We start from the raw sequence: 21,126 nt of genomic DNA, 5'->3' as shown, positions 1-21,126 counted from the left end.
TCCAGGTAGCCCGAGCTTGAGCGAACCTCCACTCGGGGAATGCTCCCGAAAGCCTAAAGGCTATCTTTATTCTCAGGCATCCGAACAAATCCCCCCATCGAGGATTATCACGGGGTCTAAAAGGCTAAGTCTCGTACTGAAATTTTGAAGCCCTACTCTCATTCAACTCAAAGTCGGGGATCCCGACGAACTGAGTTTATCAATCCAATTCGGGCTTGGTCCAAAGAATGACAAAGGGTTCTACGAGGAATCGTGTTAATCAATCAAGAGCCAGAAAAAATACTTGCACCCGGGCTCGATATTAGCACCAATTGGTGGAGTCATGCATTTAGATTCTTCGTAAATGCAGGTAAAAGGAAATATAGCATAAATCAGAGACAAATTGAAAAAACATCTTTGTATTCATAAGCGCATGATTACAAAAGCCCACGAAGGGTCCTTACACGGAAATAAAAAAGCAAAAAAAAAAGATACATATATAATAAAAGCCAAGAGTCTAATCTATCCTCGGGGGTGCATCCTCAGTGGCAGTATCTTCGAGCACCACCTCCTCGGGGGCCTCGTCTCGATCTTCCAAAACGACATCTTCAAGGGAGAAGATGGATAAGAGGAAAGTGATGCAGAAGAAGCAGAAAAGGATGAAGAAGTGGCTGGGTGAAAAATCTGGCTAGTATAGATTTCGCCAGCACTACTATTGTGAATCCACTTCTTGAGACGTTACACCAGTGCGGGATGTAGCAGTTAGTATATAGTACTACCTCACTCCACGGAAAACAAAAGGAGTGATGCGCCACACCGGGTAGTCAGGAGAGATGAGTAGAAGTTCATAGTCCTTATATCCTCTAATACGAGGATAATTTGAGATTTCTCTCTCATCACCTCGGGAAAACAACAACAATAGCAACAAAAAATCAGTGCAATATCGTTCGGTAAGGGAATGCCTTGGAAAAAGGCCATGGCGTGACTGATGAGAACGCCGCCATGCAACCTTAAGGCCACGGGACTCAATCATGGGAAATAACAATGGATGAGGGAGAGGAGAAGAGATGGGTGAAAGAGTTAGAGAACATTCGAATGAAGAGACGGTTCAAGGAGGCTTCCATTTATAGAAGGGGTGGTAGCGTAACCGACGGCGCCATCAATGTCTTTGAAAGACGTATCGGCAGGCGCAATCAATGCGTTTTTGGGAACTAGATCGACCACGATATTATCTCTTTGGAGAATAAGAGTCGGCAATACATTAAATGATTCTGGAAAGATGAACCGACGGGACACCTCAGTTATCACAAAGGCTTACGTCATAAGTATGACATCATCGCAGGAAGCTCGAAGAGATGGATATCAAAGTCATTTCTTATCATTCCACTCTAAGAAACGCGGGGACTATCTGTATACGGTAAAATCGGAGGGTCCAATTTTCCATCATTACGATGCCTCATCAGCACGTTTTCAAAGGCTCGAGGCTATGGTCGAGATTCACCCCCGAGGGGCTATCGACGCCCGACCTCGGGGCAGTATAGATCAGCGATTATGGTGAAAAAGTGGGATGTTCCCAAGGCGCGTAGCTAGAGTCGACAAAGTCTGTCAGGCTAACCTAAGCCTGCATCTTGGCATTGACTGGCTGTACGAGCTCCATATCTTTGTAATAAATGTATTTGTACTATGTTGGGATTCCCCCTCATATATAAAAGGGATCTTTGTCATTTTGTAGATATCTGATACTCAATATTGAATATACAAGAACATTCTCTCTGCTCTCTAACATATTCTCTTGATCTTATTACTTCCATTTATTGATTATATTCAGTGTGTTCTATTTATTATTCTTTATTTATTGCTTATCATTGATCATAAAGAGCCACCACCGTAGCTCTCATAATTGTTAATCCTCCCTCGATTGCCCTAAGCCGGCCATCGGACTCGACCTCTAGGCCCCATTTACGCCAGCTCGAGGCCCAGATCTCCAGTCATTTGGTTTGACTATCACATCATTTTCAAGTTATAATCTTGCTTTATAATCTTTTACTTAGCATCTATTGCCTAACAACTAGCATAAAAATAGATCACGTATTTTTAGAATTACAAAATTAAATTTAATTATTATTACCATTTTCACGGTAAACAAAGCATAAAGAAGAAAGATGCAAGCGCAGAAGCAAAGTAAGAATTGGACGATAAAATTCTTTACTTTGTAGTTTGCACTTTGGGTCTAAAGAGTATTTGTTACTCAATAAACGATAAAGAGAAAAGATTCTTAATTTAGAATAAATAATTAGAAAAGACATTTGACATTTAAGATTTTGTAGTTTGAATTTACTATGAGTTAACTTTGAATATTTAAGTATTAAAAATTATTTTTTTCGGCAATTTTGACTCAAATTTCTCGAGGCTTACGCCTCAAATGAACACCTTGTTGAAGTGTGTAACTATCTCATCTAAAAGTTTAAGATGTTAGAGAGTACACACTTTTATTTACTTAATTATGTCTTCAACACTCCCCCTTATGTGTAGAGCTTGATTCTTTTTGATGAGCCAAGCACGTGAAATATTTTTTGATATTGGGTGGCGGTGAGACTCAAACCTAGGACCTTTGCCTGTTCTGATACCACGTTGAAGTGTGTGATTATCTCATCTAAAAGCTTAGTATGTAATTATCTCATCCAAAAGCTTACACTTGTATTTACTTAATTATGTCTTTAACTCACCTAGAACGTTGGGAGTTACGCCTCGACAAATGTCAAAAACTAGGGCTTACGATACACAATACTTGCGCCCACCAGTATGCCTCATGAGTATGTTTTTTTTGGGTACACCTCGCTTCTATGTTCGCCACAAAACGCCTTTTAACATACTAAATTATCGTACTTGATAAAATAAAAAAAATACTAAATGACCCATACTTGATAAGATAATTGAGCTTCGCATAAACTAGCCCGAACACGAGCGTTAGAATAAAAACTCGAGTCCGACGGAGTGCGATTGGCATTTGGCAGGGACGGTGGACCAAACTTGGGAAAACTTTCTTAATTTAGGGTACATCGAATCCAAGGGAGAGATGGGTAGGAATGGTGGACCAAACATAATTTAAGGGACAAACACTCGGGTATCATGAGACTCTGCGCAAAGTATGATTTTACATTACAATGAAAAGGAAAGAAACGTGACAGGGATCCAACCTCATAAATTATGAATCAAATACAGCTTATTATAGTCACACTCCGATGTGGTAGGGATTGATTATTTTTGGAATTAATTTAATGAGTTGTCTAATCTGTCACTACTTCTGCTTGGGGCCATAACATTATGTAGATTCAGACATTGTTTGGACAGTGTGGAGATGGTGGATATACAAAAATATTCAATCAAGATTTTGAGAAACGACGATTTTTTTTTATGTTGGATATAAGTTATTTGTTTAGATCCTATTAACCAAAAAAAAAAAAGTTACTTCAAATCAACTTGAGTAAGGATAAAGCAAAACAATATAAAAATGTTTAAACATGTGTAATAAACTTACTTTTGTGGAATAACTATTTTCAGAATACCAAAACTAATGTCAGAGAAATGTTTCCATAAAGTAATATGGATAGACGTGGAACAAACAAATTTATGAACAAGAATCATGAAAATTATTGATTTATCGAATCTAGAGTTCTTTTACTTCAGCTTATTGATTCTACAAAAGATAAAAAAGTCAGAAAGAAATAAAACCCAACGAGGAGGTAATTGCTGGTTTTCAAAAATAATTCCTACTACAAAACATATACTTATTTATTTGACTTCTTTTTTTTTAAGTGAAGACAGCAGCCTGAAAAAAGGATAGCTAAAAGTAAATTAAAGAGGGTTTTCTTAATTGGTGCTACATTGAGGCGGATCTAGAATTTAAAACTTATGGGTTCCTATAGTGATCTCGAGTTATATATACAATAATAATTGGGTTCACAAAATCACAGTTATGTATTTACAGATAATTAGTACTCCCTACGGTCCACAATAAGTGACCAATTTGCTTTTTTATTTTGGTCCAAAATAAATGTCCATTTATATAATCAAGAAAGAATTCAATTTGTTTTACAAAATTACTCTTATGTACATATCCCAAAAAAAATAAATTCTTACTCCTCACATTAACTATTTAATTAAGGGTAGTTTAGTCATACTAGGTATTTTTGTATAGAATTTAGTATTTTCTTAATGGACATGCCAAAAATAAATTGGTCACTTATTGTGGACCGTAGGGAGTAATTTTTTTTTATATAAATACAGGATATTGACAAAAGCTACCGAGTTCACGGGAACCAACTAGCTTAAGGCTAGATCCGACCCTGGCTGCATTTAAGAAATATCATAGAAACGTTTAAATATTAAATATGTCCAAAATGATATTTAATTTCTTCAGAGATCGAAATAAATTTAGGTTTTCTAGTTCCAATTTGAGCCTTCAATTTAGCGGACAAAAAAAAAAGACAACAAAATAATAAAGCGACCTAACCTAGAATTATTAAGTTGAGCTGCTACGACCTTTCAATCATTTAAACTTTAAAAAAAAAACACGTATATTGCATTGGCATACACGAATTATTTGATAAATAAAACTTCACTTGACAAAAAAAAAAAAGGCAATGTATAAAATTTAACCTAAAATACGAAAACTTAAACGTGATCTCTAGCTAGGGTATGTTAATGTTAATTCATAGGCTTGACCTTGAGTTCAAGCTAACATATTTTGACATTCTTGATAGTTGGTGTTAAGCAACGTGTTATTGGTTTAATTAAACTAATTTCTTTTATCATATTTACACTTGTGTACTTTAGAATCAGTCGCCAATGTTCTTAAGTTAAATACACTGCATTTTTTTACGTCGTGTTTTCCTATATCTCGTGTCGTCAAACTGCAACATTTAGACTAGTATAATATTCCATGTTTCTATGCGACAAGTTCGAAAGTTATTATTATTTAATTAGCTTGGGGAATTGAATGACATATAAAAAATAAAAATAAAAGGTCATTTTGATACAAGTCAAATTGGAAAGATTGAGGAGATCTCTTGGAATTAAAATACTAAGGGGAGAAGAAAGGTGTTGGCCCATATTCAGCTAGTTTTATTATTTTTATGAACTCATTGCGTACTAGTAGTATTAGCAGACCTATAAACTACGTTACGGTCGGCGCCTAACTCCTTAATTTTATTTTTATTTTAATTGATATACTCTATTAATTCTGCATTTCGTGGAAGTTAATACTCAGGCAAGGAAATTATGCAACCAATGAAAGGAACATGCTAGGGAATATAAGGATGTTCGTTTTGAAAAGCTTTGTAATTATTTGGTTATGGGCTAATTCCAAGTAAAAAATTTAGAGAAATTGACACCGTTTAGCACTTTTAAGTATCTGCTCTGCAGTGTATATTAACAACACAATATTTTTCAATTTTCTGGTAAATTAATAATATAATTATATTCTTGTTTTACAGAGTTCGGTTCTTGTGTAATTTTATCCTCTATCGAAATTAAAGCAGAAGGGAGATTTCGGCAAGTAGTATTGGGGAAGAAACTTGGTAGATTCTCGCACAGAAAATTTTTTCGATAAAAATCTGGTGAAAAAGATTGCAATCGTTTACCTCATAGGACATGATGCATCTTTACTCTTTAGCTTACCAAAGATATAACCTTTGATAGAAGGTTGTGAAGGCCGAAGATTAGATTAGACGATTAGTAGGTAGTAGCGCATACTTTCATTCTATACAGGTAGTTTTAGTATTACTCTTGTTTTATCTTATTTTTAGATTTTTATTATTACTGGATGTTGTTTTTGCTCCGGTTTGTTATTATCTTGTTGTTATTACTGTTTTTTTTCCTTCTTTTCTTTCATGACTTTTTCATTATTATATTTCATTTTAGCTTGCATGAGCCAAATGTCTACGGGAAATAGCCTCTCTACCTGCAATATATGTACACACAACTCTCTTGAGATCCCATTTGTGAGAATACAACGAATATGTTATTGGTTCAGTAGGAGTTGTGGGATTCCAATCTTCCTAATTTCTATGAAAACCGATTTGCATGAGAGGTTTTGAATACCCGATGTAAATCAGAGGTTGTACACTGAAATTGGACATGTGTAGATGTAATATCTTCTTCCATTAGTCTATTTATGAAAAGTTTCCAAAGAAGATTAAACTTGAAACCCAATCCATTTAGGCCTGGACCAATCTCTACCTTGAAGTCATTCCGAGTAGGGCTTTACTCAAGCAGACCAATTGACTAGCACTGGGCTGTGCATACCCGTGTTCATACATTGATGTTGGAGCCTTGGTGGAAATGTAAATTTTAAAAGGAAAGAGGCATTCTTTTAAAGTGGACTGGCCAGTTTTCTGATAGGAAATTGAAAAACATCTGGCCTTTGCAAAGTAATTAAAAAAAATAATCAATATTTAGTGTGGAAATAATATTTGAACATAAATACTATTAACTGAAAGACAAAAAAATCCAGCATAATATACTGGAGTTTGAACCTCATACATGTTAAGATCCAACATAATATGCTAAGGTGAAACTCCATGTATGTGAAACCTAGCATAATATGCTAGAATATCAAATGTTACAAGTCAAAAGCAATCATGTTATATGGAGTTTCAAAAAAGCAAAAATAAAATAAAAAGTGAGTCTCTACCGCCTTTTGAGTGGGATATTTTTGTCCAATATTATTTTCGTTTAAAAAGTGGCTAGATCTAGATTAGTTATGAATATGCGACTAATTTGCAACTACTGATTCGAAATATGGCTGTTTATTAATTTCTCCTACTCTTTTAGGCAAATTTGGTTTCATAAGACATTACAAAATACAAATAACTGAGACATGTAAATTAAAAAAACACAAGAGATCCTACAGGCCATTTTCCGCTATTTGAATTGTAAGACAATGGCCTACAGGGAAATATTAACAGCATTACAGTACACTAGTTAACAAATCCTGAGTTAGATTATGGAGTTGAATATTTTTCCAAAAAATAAGTAATTTATTGGTTAATTGATTGCCAGAAATATTTCATCAGGAAATCATTTTCTACCAAGGAGGGCAGTAACTTCCCTTGTTCAAAGGGCAAAAAACCAGTAGAAGTATGCACAATACAAATTATAAGCAAATTCAGCAAATAGTGTTTGTAGAATTTCTACATCTGCTTCAGACCATTACCCCATCCAATTTGCCATTAAATATGTCGTAATAATGTATAAGAATTGTCATAGTATTCCCGGCTTTTATCATCAAATGATATTAATTTACAACTCTTTTCCATAAATGTCAGTAGATTACTTTGTTCCGACATTTATTAGAAAGGTGACTAATTAAGCGTCGCCGTATCCTCCTTTTGTCAGTAGCTTACCCAAAAAGTGAGGCCCAACTTTGATAATAGTACAAACTGTGCACTATTTGTAGGTATGCGAAGTTCATTATAGACAATATAAGGTAATGAGATTCCATCTCTCTGATCAGATAATGGTTTGAAAAGATGGAGATGTTATTTAATGAAAGCACAACACAGAAATACACAAGTAAATGTTTAAAAATACTGAAAACTTACAAAAAGAGAAGAATGCTCACAGTGAACTACATAACCAATTTATTAGAAAGTTGGAGGTGTTTTCATTCAAGAAAACACAAACTTCCACCAATTTATTAAATATTATGATGTCCACTCCTAGCTACATTATACTAGAAGAGAACCTTCCATGACAGTAACAACTTTCCCTCTCAGAAATACCCTTTGATTCTCCTCGTCTAGATGCACGTTCACAACGCCACCTCTAGGTGAGGCCTGAACCACAAAACAATACCAATCAATAAGGCAAATAGAACTATGTGGTTAGTATAAGTAGTTCCAGAATGCACGTCCACACATGAATAAGAATTTCAGCCTGTGCATTTGGTTCCTGATAAGGGGGATATGTGAAGTTGGAGGAAGAGAGGAAGTACCGCTAAAGAAACAAAGTCACATTTGCCAAGCTTTTTACGCCAATAAGGAGCCAAGGCATAATGAGCATTCCACAAATAGGATCTTGAAAAGTTTTGTACAAAAAAAATATGTGCAAGAAGAGAAACAGGTGAGATATCTAAGAAACATCAGTTATACAAACATATAGATGTTTACATATGCAATTGTCGTTATACAAAGATATGATGAATACTATCTATTTAACTGGCTTCAATTCGGTACCACATTTTCAGTGACTATGATTTGCTCGAACACAATATTATACGTGCTCATAGTAGATTCAAGTGCTAGCAAATTACCTCATTGATTCCGAGCTTTGAGTAGAAGAAGCGACTATAAAAATCAAAGCCAGAACCTTGTGGAGCAGGTCCAGTTATTATTATTCCTCTGCCAGGGCAATTCTTTATTTGATCAAACTGACGCTAGCATTCGGCCACTACCTCCCCTGACGGGAGTAAAATCTGCAAAAGCACCATAAATTATCTTCATTTCCCTAATTTTTACTAACTTTATCTAGCATCCCTTCCTCCTTAGTTAAACAAAAATGCTTTCTTGATTGCCCCTCATGTTTGTACCTTTGTAAGAGAGACTTGCACGAGTTGCTTTTACATGAATTTTTATCTAATGCACTTGTGTAAATACAAAAAGGAAATCAAATTGAAATACGTACAAAAAGATCACTCATAGATGTCTTATGGATCTCAACCACAGATGCACCATTGAAGCTTCCAGAAATTGCAGCAACATCAGCAGAATTCGTCTCGGCTACTTGGACAACAGGAAAATCCAATTCAATTGAGTTACCTGTTGGTGAAACGTCGTGAGAATTTGAAGCTTTGGCTTCTGCTACTTTTTTAGCAGTTAAAATTCCTGACTTTGTTGAAAACTCAATCGTATCAGTTTTAACTAAGCCATAGGAAAATAGAAAGTGTGCAGCTGCTAGCGTTGCATGTCCACATAGATTTACCTGCAAAGCACAAATGAAATTCCTTGCAGCCCTTCAGAAGGAAAAATAAGAATACTGGGTTTAGCTTTTTCAAAACAGATATTACTGCTATAATTTATTCATTTCAATAAACACTTTGGATTTTCATTTTCAATATAGTTGTTTTGACATTGAAAGAGGAGGTAGCTAGATAGGCTGACCTCATGAACTGGAGTGAACCAACGAAGGCCAAATGTGGGGTTAGCCTTAGATAGGGTAAGTGGAGTGAGATAACAAGTTTCAGATAAATTGAACTCAGTAGCAACAGACTGTAACCATTCATCATCTCTGTCTTCCTCTAATAAGCAAACCGCTGCTGGGTTCCCTTTGAATGCTGCGCCAGCGAACGCATCCACCTGAGTTCAACAATCATTTCGCTTTTTAAATTGAAACAATTGATGAAAGTACCATTCAACAAATTACATACCACACAGTACTTCACGGGTTTCATGGCCATTGTTTTTGTACTAAACAAACAAGATTATTCTAGCAAGAAATTGGTGCTCACCAGATATATTGAGGATTTTATAGTTAATAAAGCAGTCGCAATGGATGGCTCTTGGCGATCAAGTTACCCAACATCAAATTGCATTTGCCAACCTTTCGTTTTTTATTCTTTCTTCATTGACTATACAGAGTGCACCTTAATTAAGAATACCATCTATGATTCTATATCAATATTGACACTAGTGAGCCCGTTTGATCATAAAATTTCTAATTTTCACTTGAAGATCAATTTTGGAATTTTTCGAAAATTTGAAAAGCTCCAAAAAGTTGTTTTTCAAAATTTTCACTCAGATCACTCACAAAAATTTAAAAACAACCCAAAATTATATTCATGTCCAAACACAACTCTAATTTTTAAATACCATTTTCACTTAGAAAAAAAAGAATCACTTTTTCGGAAATTTATAATTCTTATGTCCAAACGCCCACTACGTTTACGAGTTTTATTTTAGTCATCAGTAGTTTGTTGTTGCGGAATCATACTCGCCAAAATAAAAGTAAGCTTAAAACAAGACAAACAAATACATAGCTACTTAACCCCTGTGGAGACAAGATGTGTGAAACGAGGGGCATGTAAAGTGATGAGATGGAGGTGCGAGAGGTCGGTCTTGGTGGGTCTAAGGAGAAGTAGAGGCAGGCCTAAGAAGTATTGGGACGGGGTGATTAGGCAGGACATGATACTGCTTCAGTTTACCAAGGCATAATCCTTGATAGGCGGGCGTGGAGGTCGAGAGTTAGGATAGAGGGTTATCAAGTACTTTTCTTTTCTTTTCAGTTCGAGTAGTATTAATGTTAATCTTGTATTTTCTTATTCGTAGATTTCTATTACTCTACTTGTTTCTTTCATTTCAGTTTCTTATTATCTTGTTGTTATTACTGCTTGTTACTCCTTTCTACTTTCTCAAAGTCGGGGTAAAATTCACATACACATTATGCTAGATCCAGTTTTAATGATGCAAATAATATACATGTGCAGGAAATCAATTACAAGAAGTCAAGAAGATACCACAAGAATGCTGGAGTCAATCATGATGAATAAGGGAAGAAATCAATTAGCAAAGATTACCATACAATCAACAAATCTGGACAACTAAGGAAAGGACTCGCAAATCTGGACGGAATCCAATCAGCAAATCAATCAGTAAAGAGCAACGTTGGAGAGAATCAAGCAAGCCTTAAGTTAAGGCACAAATCAGGGGCAGCATCCCGGAAGATCGAAAGTTATGAGAAGATTGGTACGCGACTAAGTTTGGAAAGACAAACAATCAAGGAGCAAGTCTTCACTCGTATCTCTGCTGAAGGAAGGAAATCAAGGAGAAGCAACGACTTACTATCTTATTCTTGGAAAGAATCAATTTCTTTCCAAGGATCAAATCTCTTGGCCCTTCTTCTACAACTAGAGGTTCCTTTTACACAGATCTTCTTCTAGAGGTAAGGAATCTTCTGAACCTCTTCGTGAACCTCTAGTAGAGGAGATAGTTCCCGTGGAACTATCTTTTTATAATGACAGAGAATCTCTTAGAAATCAAGTATCTTCTTTAGATCACGCCGATATCTATCCCACTTAAATCACTGAAGGTTTGATTTCTTTAGTTCGCAGAGACTGCCATTGGGATCATGACTTTCCTATCATTATTCCCAATCCGAATCAAAGAATTACCTCCTACTTAACCGGATTTTCATTTGTTTATACGTACCCTTTCACTTTAGGATTCAAACATGCTATTGATCCTGTTATTCTCGAGTTCTGTCATTTCTTTGATGTTTGCTTAGGTCAAATTGGCCCAATAATATGGAGGGCTATCGCCTGTTTTAGGCATTTGACCAACACAGCCAGCGTGCCTTTTACTTTCTCGCATCTGATTCACCTTTACTCCCCTAGACTCTTTCGCAATGGTGTTTTTACACTAGTAGCCAGGAGCAAAAGAGTTCTAGTTAGCCCTGAAGATGACAAAGACCGTGGCTGGTATGCCAGGTTTGTTGCTACCCCCACTGTTGGTTTAGTGGGTGATGAGAACGTTCCCTTCCCTGAGAAGTGGAATTTTGAACGTGAGTCTTCTAACTTTCTCGTACCTTTTTCTTCAATTTTGTTGATTTTTCTAATTTTGCCTTTCTTTTTCAGCAACCATGGGAGTTGTAGAAGATGTTCCCAATTTCCGTGATTGGGTAGATAAGCTATTGAAGATTGCGCCTATGGATGGTAGATCTTGGAAGACCATTTCCCAACGATTTGGTTGGAAAGTAAAAACTCATGGTAAGAGCTTTTATCTTACATATATTTTTTATTTCTCTGAACTAATTTCAATCCTTCTTTCTATCAGGATTTGCTATTCGAGGAGTTACTATAGACGCGGTCACGACTTCTCGTATCTCTTTGGAAAGAGCCCATGAAATAATCTTGGGTTCTTCATCGAAAAGAAAAGCCGTTAATGACCAAGGCTCTGAAGAAGAGGAAGACGGGGGCTCTTTGATAACAAGGCCACAGGCTCAAAGACGCATCATTTCTGATGATGAAGAATAAGCATCCCCTCGCCGTTCCATTCCCCTTACCGAGTCTATTGAAGCCCCGGTAGTGATTCTTGACGATGATGTTGCTCCCGCTGCTGCTCATGACTCTATTGAACAGCTTTTTATCAGCGGGTTTGGTGGTGAAGGCTTAGGCCCAGTTTTAGATGAAGAACCTCTAGCTTTATTTTCTACACCTGTATCTATGACTCCTTCTTTGCCGATCTCGACTGTTTTCGTTCCTCCTTAGACTGTCTTTACTACTTTCACTATCCCTGCTTCCACTGTTCCTCCTTCAACAATTCCTTCCCCAATCATTCACCGTGCTGAAGTTGGCTCCTCAAGTAGGAGTGGTGCTATGAGGCAAGTGATCACTGAAGTCCCTGATGAGGGTAATCTCTTAAGGAAATCGGGTCAAGCAGATGTATGGCTAAAGCCCTTAATTGGACCAATTGAAAAAGCTAAGCTAGAGAGCCATAACTCCTTGACTTTGATGAATGATATTGTGCATGCTTCTTTAAAGGTATTCCCCTTCTCTTTTTTCCTTTGTTGTGCTTTAAAATTTTCCTATTTTTGAGATTCTCATTTCCCTTCCTTTTTTTATAGGCCAATCTTATCAGCACGGAGATGATGAAAAAGGTTGCCCTCTCAGAGCAATTAGTGTGTGATTCTCAATTAGAGGCGTGCAATTGGAAGGAACAATATGAAAGCCTTCAAATTGATGTGGAGTACTTAGAAGAAAGTAAGAGTACCTTGGAGCAGCAAGTACGGGCCTTGACTTCAAAGTTGGCAGTTGAAAAGGCTTCCTCAAGTCAAGCGAATAAAGAAAAGGCTCGTCTTGAAACTTCTTTCTCCGAGCATCTGTCCAAGGCAAGTGAAGAGATTAAAGAGTTGAAGGCTCTCTTGGATGAGAAAGAGGCTTATGCTGGAGAGCTCGTGCAGAATTTGACTCAAGCACAAGAAGACCTCCGGGCTTCTTCAGATAAGGTTTGTGCCTTGAAAAGTTCCCATGCCTCTCTTCAAGATTCTTACACTTATGCCTTGGCTGAAAATGAGAAATTAAAGAATGAAATTGTTGACTGTGAAAGGGATTATGAAATCCTTGAGGATAAATCTGCCATTGAAGTGAGTTAGGCATTTTTGAATTCTCGCCGTGATACCTTAGTTGAAGCTAGCCAAGAGACTTTTAACTTGGAATCTGAGTCAGCTAAAATCAATGAAACTATTGAGAAGACTCAGCAAACTCAAGATTTTCCTTCTCCCGTGGCCGAAGCTTCTGTGAATGTTGAAGTTGATACGGGTATCCCAACTTCTTCAAGCCCAGTTGAGCCTGCTGCTGTTGATGCATCAACTTTAGTTCCTACATCTTCTTATTGATAAGTTTAAGTCATTTGAATTTCTTTGTTTTTTTTTGGAAACATTGTGGTAAAACCCTTGGTCTCATTTAAGGGTTTGTTTTGGAAATTCAAGTTCCCAGACCTTTCATGGGGCAATTTGTATAAACAATTCGCAGTTTATGACTAAGTTCGTACTTAGTCTTAAGTTTTTTAATATTAAGAAGTTTTCTCGTTACTATCTTGAACTTCCGTTTAGTTTATTCAGTCCTTTATTTCTAAGGACTTATAGAATAATTTGCATTTTTATTCTTTAAAAATGCTTCTATTAACTTCATGAATATTTGCATTAATCATGAATTTATAAAAGAGAGCCTTTTTATATTCGACACTTAATGAAGAAGACGTCTCAACCTTATAATGGTGTTAACATACGATAAAAGAAATAGGAATACACATGTTTCTTTGAAATAACTTTGACAAGTTTTTATTTGAATTTTGTCTAGTTTTGAATAATACTTTACACGTACTTAAATTACATCTATAACTTTCTCGTAACTATTTTTCTTGTAACAAATTTTAAAAAGAAAAATAAACACGAGGTTTTTATCTATAACCCGTTTCAGTACATAGCCTTTATCCTAACTATGGTAAGGTTTTTCTTTGGCCTTAGCTCGTGACTTTGCTCTGTACTTCATTCAATGATTAAACTTTTCAGGGCTTGATCTTCTTTGCCTTCCTTATACACATGCCCGTGTATATTATGTAGTCCCCCAAGTGTTTGAGCGTTGAAATATGAAGCCTCGAGCACTTGATTGTTCCTCTCATTTGATCCTTTCCCTGTAAAGGAAAAAGTACGGGACTCGGAGGTATGATTATAGATGAAGACTGCTTAACCCGTTTGAATTTCTATCAGAATAATTGTAACCCTAGGCCAGGAAGTTTAATTTATTCCACGTGCCTTGCAGGTCGTGACTCATTATTTAGTACGGGTTAGTATTTTGCCTATCATCTAAAATCGTTAGTAAAATTTTAACAATTTAAAATTACATTTTAAAATATGGATACCTGTCCATGGGTATTCTTCAGAAATAATATCTCTTTAGATGAACAGCATTCCAATGTGACGGAAGTATCTTGCCATCCATTGCTTCCAGCTCGTATGCTCTTTTACCTGCAATATCATGAATTCTATAGGGTCCTTCCTATGTTGGAATTAATTTCTCCGAGTTAGCTTCCTTCGTAGATTGAAAAACCTTTTTGAGCACGAAGTCCCCAAATTTGAAGAATCTGGGGCGTGCTTTTCAGTTATAGTATCGTTCTATGACCTGCTTCTGTGTTGCCATTCTTATTAGTACAGCTTCTCTTCTTCCTTCAAGTAAATCAAGATTTACACGCATTTCCTCGTCATTAGATTCTTTTATTGCCTGTGTGAATCGTGTACTCGGTTCTCCTATCTCAACTGGAATTAAAGCTTCAGCTCCATAAACCAATAAAAATGGTGTTTCTCCTGTACTTGTTTTTGCTGTTGTGCGATATGCCCATAAAACACCAGGTAACACTTCTGGCCAATTACCTTTGGATTCTTCTAAACGTTTCTTTAAATTGTTGATAATGACTTTGTTTGTTGACTCAGCTTACCCGTTACCCACCGGATGATAAGGTGTGGATGTAATCCTTTTGATTTGCCAATTTTGAAAGAACTCTGTGATTTGAGCGCCTATAAACTAAGGGCAATTATCACACATAATTTTCTTTGGTACACCGAATCAACATATGATATTCCGCCAAATGAAATCTCTAACTTCCTTTTCTCGCACCTGTTTGAATGCTCCTGCCTCCAGCCATTTAGTAAAGTAATCAGTGAGTACAAGCAAAAATTTTACTTGACCTTTTACTTGGGCAGTGGACCCACGATATCCATCCCCCACTTCATAAATGGCCACGGTGCAATGACCGGATGTAGTAACTCTGCAGGCCAATGCATATTATTACCGTACCTTTGGCATTTATCACATTTAGCCACGAAACTTTCCGCTTCTTCTTCCATTTTGGGCCAATAATAACCTGCCCTAACTAAGGTTCTTACCAATGACCTTCCTCCTGCGTGATTCCCACAATGCCCCTCGTGTATTTCTCTCATTACATATTCCATCTGAGAAGGTCCGAGGCATCTTGCTAAGGGACCACCGAACATTTTTCGATAAAGATTGCCTTGATTTAAGCAATACCGGGCAGCCTTTTTTCGAAGCGCATGAGCTTTTTTCTTATCTTCAGGGATGGTACCATACTGCAAAAAAGCAACAATCTCGTTCCTCCAATCCCAGGTTAAGTTATTAAAATTTACCTCATTCTTATCGAGGTCGAGAACTGAATGAAACAAATGAATAACTGAAGCATTTTCATCGCTTGCCACGTCTGCCGCAGATGCAAGATTAGCTAGGGCGTCAGTTTTAACATTTTCATCACTTGGTATTAGTGTTACTTTCCAGGTTTGAAATTGCTTTATCAAATCTCGTACCTTCGCTAAGTATTGTTGTATCCTTGCTTCCCTGGTCGCATAAATCCCCAGCATTTGATTAACTATGAGCTATGAATCGCTTTTAATTATAATCTGATTTATGCCGAGTTCTCGTGCCAGTTCTAAACCTGCAATCACAGCTTCATACTCTGCCTCATTGTTAGTTATAGAGTGACATTTTATGGCTTGTCGAATGATTTCACCCGTAGGTGGTACCAAAACAATCCCTAAACCAGCACCCTTTACATTAGATGAACCATTAGTAAACAAGGTCCAAGTTCCTGGATTAGCTCCGTTGAACACCAATAACTCTTTTTCTGCTTCTAATTGCATCCCTTGACTAAAATCAACAACAAAATCAGCTAACACTTGAGATTTTATAGCAGTTCTAGGTTGGTAGGTGATATCATATTCACTTAATTCTATAGCCCACTTAACTAACCTACCTGACAATTCATGCTTATATAATATATTGCGTAATGGATAAGCAGTTACTACAGCAATAGGATGACATTGAAAATAAGGCCTTAGTTTTCTAGATACCATGATTAATGCAAGTGCAAGCTTTTCCAACTGAGTGTACTGTGTTTCCGCATATAACAAAGGTTTGCTAACATAATAGATCGGAAATTGTTTACCTTGGTCCTCATGGACTAAAACAACACTTACCGCTACTTCTGAAACAACAAGGTAGATGAGCAGTCTTTCCCCAGCCTTTGGTTTTGCGAGCAATGGTGGATTTGATAAATATGTCTTCAAATTTTTGAGTGCCTGCTGACATTCCTCATTCCATTCAAAGTGATCTTGCTTTTTAAGAGCTGAAAAGAATTTAAAGCATTTTTCTGATGATTTAGAAATGAATCTTCCCAGGGCTGCAATTCTTCCTCTCAACCTCTGCACTTCTTTTTTGCTTGAAAGCATATCAGGAATTTCTTCAATGGCCTTAATCTGTGCGGAATTCACTTCAATACCCCGGTTAGAAACAAGAAAACCCAAAAACTTACCTGACGCGACACCAAATGCACATTCCTCCGGATTTAATTTCATATTAAATTTGTGTAAAATCTGAAATGTATCAGACAAGTGTGATATATGATCTTTCGAATGCTGAGTTTTAACGAGCATATCGTCTATATAAACCTCCATGGTTTTTCCCAGATGTTCTTGAAATATTTTAGTAACCAGCCTTTGATATGTTGCACCAACATTTTTGAGACCAAAAGGCATTACTTTATAATAGTAAGTCCCCCTGTCTGTTATGAATGAAGTTTTTTCCTCATCTACCGGATCCATTTTGATCTGATTGTTCCCTGAATATGCATCTAAAAAACTTAATAATCATACCCTGCAGTAGCATCAATTAGCTGATCTATATGTGGTAGTGAAAAAGAATCTTTAGGACAAGCTTTATTAAGGTCTGTGTAATCCACACAAACTCGTTACTTACCATTCTTCTTTGGAACTACGACAGTATTGGCTAACCAATTAGGATACTTTACCTCGCGGATGGATCCAATCTTTAGCAATTTTTGAACCTCTTCTTGAATCACCTGATTCTTGAAAGTTCCTTGCTTTCTTTTCTTTTATTTGACGGGAGGGTACGTTAGGTCTTCATTCAATTTGTGAGTTATTACCTCCGGTGGTATTCTTGTCATGTCAGAGTGGGACCAAGCAAAACAATCCACATTAGTTTTAAAAAATTTAGTTAACTTACCCTCTCATGCCTTGGCTTAGATTAGCCCCTACATAGACTTTCTTATCAGGCCATTGTTCAAATAACATCACAGCCTCCAGTTCTTCAATTGTTGTTTTGATATTTTCATTTACTTCTGGTTCTTGAATGATATCAGGCCTTGAATCCACATCTGTCTGCCCTTGTTCAGTTGAGGTTTGTGCTGTGGTGCCCTCAACTGTCTCCCGTGATTGCTATTTTTCTTTTTTTTTTGTACTTGAATCTACTACAGAATTGATGCTCCTGGATGTAAGTTGATCCCCGCGGATTTGACATATTCCCCATGGTTATGGAAATTTAATAACTTGATGCAAGGTTGAAGGAACGACATCCATTTCATGGATCCATGGTCTCCCAAGGATCATATTGTAAGCCATATCCATATCTACTACTTGAAACTTTGTATCTTTGACAACTCCTTCTGCGAATGTGGTGAGTGTTACCTCTCCTTTTGTCACGACATTAGAATTGTCAAATCCAGATAAAGTATGCACCTTTGATATTAATTTATCCTCAGCTTACATCTCACGTAATACTCTTAGCAAAATAATGTTCACGGAACTACCTGGATCAATCAAAACTCATTTCACATTAGTATCATGTACAATTAAAGATATTACCAGGGCATCGTTATGAGGAGATAATACACCATCTGCATCAGTATCATCAAATATAATGTTGTCTTCCTCTAATATATGTCGCACCCGTTTCCCTTAGGTAATTGTGACGTTGGAAATATTATTAGCTGCAGTGTACGTTACGCCATTGATGTCTTCACCCCCGCTTATAACATTGACGGTCCTTTTTGGAGAAGGTGGTTTAGGGGGTTCTTGCCTATTCTTCATGTAGGATTGCTTACCTTTCTCACTGAATAACTCGGTGAGATACCCTTGTTTTAATAAATGATCAACTTCACTTTGTAGAAATCTACAGTCTACTGTTTTATGCCCGTGATCATTATGAAACTCACACCAATGATTAGGGTTGTGCCTGTTTGGATTCGATCTCATCTTTTTTAACCACCGTACCTTGTTACCCGTGCTTCTCAAAACAGCTACGAGCTCGGAAGTGCTCACATTAAAATTGTAACCGCCAAATCTCGCCTTCAAATTTCTATCATCATATCGTGACTCGTAGGTGTTTCGGTCATTCCTAAATCTTGATGAAGAGCCTGACTCTCTATTCCTTGATCAATGATCATACCTTTGATTGTCCTGTTTTGACCGTGAATCTTTTCCTGCAGGTCCCATGTATGGCTCGTACCTGTTTTTATCGGACCTTTTTTCGGTTTCCGCCCATCTCGAACTTACTTTTTCTTCTTTTTGGAATCGTGGAACAGTATCTTCTTCTATCCTTAGCTTCGTGCTATACCTGTTGTAAACATCATTCCATGTTGTAGCTGGGAATTCATGAAGACTTTTCTTGAGTCGCCTCATAGCTTCTGAACTCTTTTCATTCAAATTACTTGTGAAAGCTATAGCGGCCCATTTATCAGGTACACGTGGTAATGTCATTCTTTCTCGTTGGAATCTGTCCACGAACTCCCTAAGCAACTCTGAGTCCCCTTGCTTGATCTTGAAAATATCTTACATTCTTTTTTCGACTTTTTGAACTCCCAAGTGTGCTTTGATGAAAGAATCTGCAAGCTCAGCAAAAAAATTTATAGAATTTTTGGGTAAAAGGGAATACTATGTTAATGCACCCTTGGTAAGTGTTTCACTGAATTTTTTGACTAATACTGATTCAATCTCCTGCTTGGTCAAGTCGTTACCTTTTACGCCTGTTGTGAATGCAGTCACGTGGTCTCGTTGGTCTGTTGTTCCATCGTATTTTGGAATATCAGGCATTTTGAATTTCTTTGGAATCAGGAGGGGAGCAACACTTGGCTTCCAGGGTTGTTGCGAGTATTTATCCGTATCTATCCCTTTGATTACGGGCGACACCTCGAGTATTTGCTTTATGCGGTCAGTTTGCTCCTTGAGCTGTTTCTACAATGTTAGTACTAAATTTTGTAAATCAGAATTGACTAAGTTACCTGGTTCTCCCTCCTGTGATTCGCTGGGGGTTCCATCGCTACCTGAGTTGACAAGCCCGGAACGAGGGTTCTTCAAAGTGTTGTTGTTTGGAGTGGGTGTGGGTGGTGCAGCAGGTAACTGACTAGCAAAAGCCTCAAGAGCTTTACTGACCTGTGTAGCAATTAGTTTCTGCAAAGCTTCATTGATAGCTTCAACATTTTCAAATTGAGCGTTTCCATTTGTATGAGATTCATCAGGAGAACCTTCACGAGACCGCCGAGGAGAGCCTCGTGGAGAAGGGACCGGGGTTTGATTACCCTGTGGATTTCCCTGAAGTTTTTGGTTTCCTTGGTTTTCTTGAATACTGTCATTGTTGTTCGACATGGTTGATGCAACAAGGAAAGTTAAGCTAAAAGAGGGTAGATTATCAGATTCCCAGTAACGAAACCAATTTGTTTAACCAAAAAAATGAGATTTCGGTCAAAGCTTTAATTTTATAAGAACTCGGGTTACTGATAATCAAAAGTATATATGAAAGAGAGTAATTTTACTAGCAATGATATAATCAGAAGAAAACAAGTAAACCAGTATATTCAGATAGTTTTTCGTGTATGTTACAATTGACCCACTCTCCCCCTTTTATAGCTATTTTGGGGATATGCGTTTTGCCTTTGTCATAATAAGACCATTATGGACAATTAAAGACATTAAATGCTACGTTACATAATCATTGTATTTAATACATATTCTTTAACTTTTTTAGCATTTACGGCTCAACAAATACTGTATCTATACTCCAATGTAGTGTCAGATTCATTCCCCTTAATTCTTGGACTTAAATAAGTACGAGCGCTGAGTCTTTTACATAACCGCTCGTGCCTCTTCCTTTGTCTTTGCTCGTATCTGTTGCAACTCGTGCCTCTTTGCCAGTTGCAACTCTTTGACCAGTCTATATGCCATGACATGTCATCTTTATACCACTTTAATATGTAAACTCAATTTTCCCCAATACAGAAATGTAACCATTAATAGCTCCTCACCAAATTTTAGAATTATTGTCTATTGTAATTGTATATTGGTTTTATGATGTCTTGTGTGTATAGTTTCATATGCTATCGAATTATAATATACCTTAAAGATCAGATTTCTCTCGTACTCTTACACATATTTTCGTTATTGTTACTGATCATGCAAAATCCTGAATGACCGAGGCCAACAAGTGTTTATAATATAAGTTCGTTTGCCATCTCATCTTGTCAATCATCTCCCCCTCCAATTCCTTTTTCTCCCATTCCTTTCTTCATCATTTTTGTTGATATGTTACTTAGCTTCCTTTTTCTTCTTTCATACACTTGCAAATTTAAATGTAACGTAACTGCCTTATTGTTTACTTCCATTCCTTTTTTTGTGTTACTACTGATGTAGGCTATGTTGGCCTATATTTAAGGTACAATCATGGCTCAATAAGAGCTCTTTGGCAATTTCCATATCGGTGTTGAAACGTGATGTGCAAACTCCTCAATGATAAAGGGT

At 36.9% G+C, this 21,126-nt stretch overlaps 1 pseudogene; it reads right to left on the bottom strand.

The window, feature by feature from the left end:
- Positions 1–7,506: 7,506 nt before the first annotated feature.
- On the bottom strand, positions 7,507–9,501 carry LOC107768599 (uncharacterized; annotated as a pseudogene).
- Positions 9,502–21,126: the final 11,625 nt, after the last annotated feature.

This window comes from Nicotiana tabacum, chromosome 6 (genome assembly GCF_000715075.1).
Source record: "Nicotiana tabacum cultivar K326 chromosome 6, ASM71507v2, whole genome shotgun sequence".
Classification (NCBI taxonomy): domain Eukaryota; kingdom Viridiplantae; phylum Streptophyta; class Magnoliopsida; order Solanales; family Solanaceae; genus Nicotiana; species Nicotiana tabacum.
The sequence above is the reverse complement of the archived record's forward strand: the minus strand, read 5'-3'. Positions and strand labels throughout refer to the sequence as shown.